Source organism: Solanum tuberosum, unplaced genomic scaffold (assembly GCF_000226075.1).
Source record: "Solanum tuberosum cultivar DM 1-3 516 R44 unplaced genomic scaffold, SolTub_3.0 scf00387, whole genome shotgun sequence".
NCBI lineage: Eukaryota > Viridiplantae > Streptophyta > Magnoliopsida > Solanales > Solanaceae > Solanum > Solanum tuberosum.
This window is the reverse complement of record NW_006239312.1, coordinates 370,601-371,782: the sequence shown is the minus strand read 5'-3', so window position 1 is coordinate 371,782 and position 1,182 is coordinate 370,601.

The following is a 1,182-nucleotide window of genomic DNA, read 5'->3' as shown; positions in this document are numbered from 1 at the left end:
TGCCTCATACACCATATTTAGCGAATGTATTTTGCCTCTCTTCTCTCTAGCTCGTCTCCCTTCCTCCCTCCCTCCATTGTCCCTCTACTTATTTGTATCTATATTTCATAATTTTATATATTTGTATATCCGGTATCAAATATGCATTGTCGTATCAAATGTATCTACGTATATGAATTTATCTAGTGTATTCAATATCAATTTCATGTATCCAACATAAAGATGCAACATTCAAATAAATAATATAAAATTTGAATAAATAAAATAGTTTTTGTTGTTTTAAAAAGCATATATACTACTCTCTTCATTTTAATTTGTTTGTCTTACTTTCTCTATGCATAATATCAGGTGTATCTTTGCATAGTTACATATTAATTTTGAGAGTGCACTGATATATATTTTAAAATAATATTAAGAGAGGGTTGATGCCCATTTATTCAAATAAATTCAGTCAATATTAACAAATTAGGCCTAATCTAATGACCAGGCCCAAAACGAACAAATAAAAAGGAAACAAAATAGATCAACTAAACAAAAGTCAGATAAAATCTGGACCAACATAGAAATAAATGCCTCTTTCAGTTTCGTCTGAATTTCACTTGTATGCAATGTTGGCCATGGCGATCTCGCAGAAGGGAAGAGACACTAAATTTCAATCAAAAACATCCAAAGAAACTGAAAGAACTTGGATAAAATCCAACTTAGACATTTCAAACTCTCACAAATGTCATGAACTCTGATTCCAATAAAAAAAATCACCTCAAACTTTGTGTCTGGTAAGTTCTCTTTTAGATCTTAGTATCCCCAATCACAAATCTAAAGAAATTGAATTTTAAGTCTATTTCTCATGAGTAATAAACCATCATCAACATTTATTTCCCAAGATTGAGTTTTCGCTAATACCACTAGGGTGGCAATTTCAGCCTATATTAATGAAATGAGTCCATTTAACTCATATTTAATGACTTGGATCACTCATATTTTAATTGGATAAATATGGGTTTCAAGCTATTTTAAGAGTTCCTACAAACATGGTCAAAATGGATAAAATATGGGTATCCATAAAGACCCATAATAGATCACTCACTTCTCACTTCTACTCAAAATTCTAAATTATGCTAAAAATTAAAAATTCTAATATTAATTTATTTTTCAAAAAAAATTGGAGGATGGGTGGGGCTG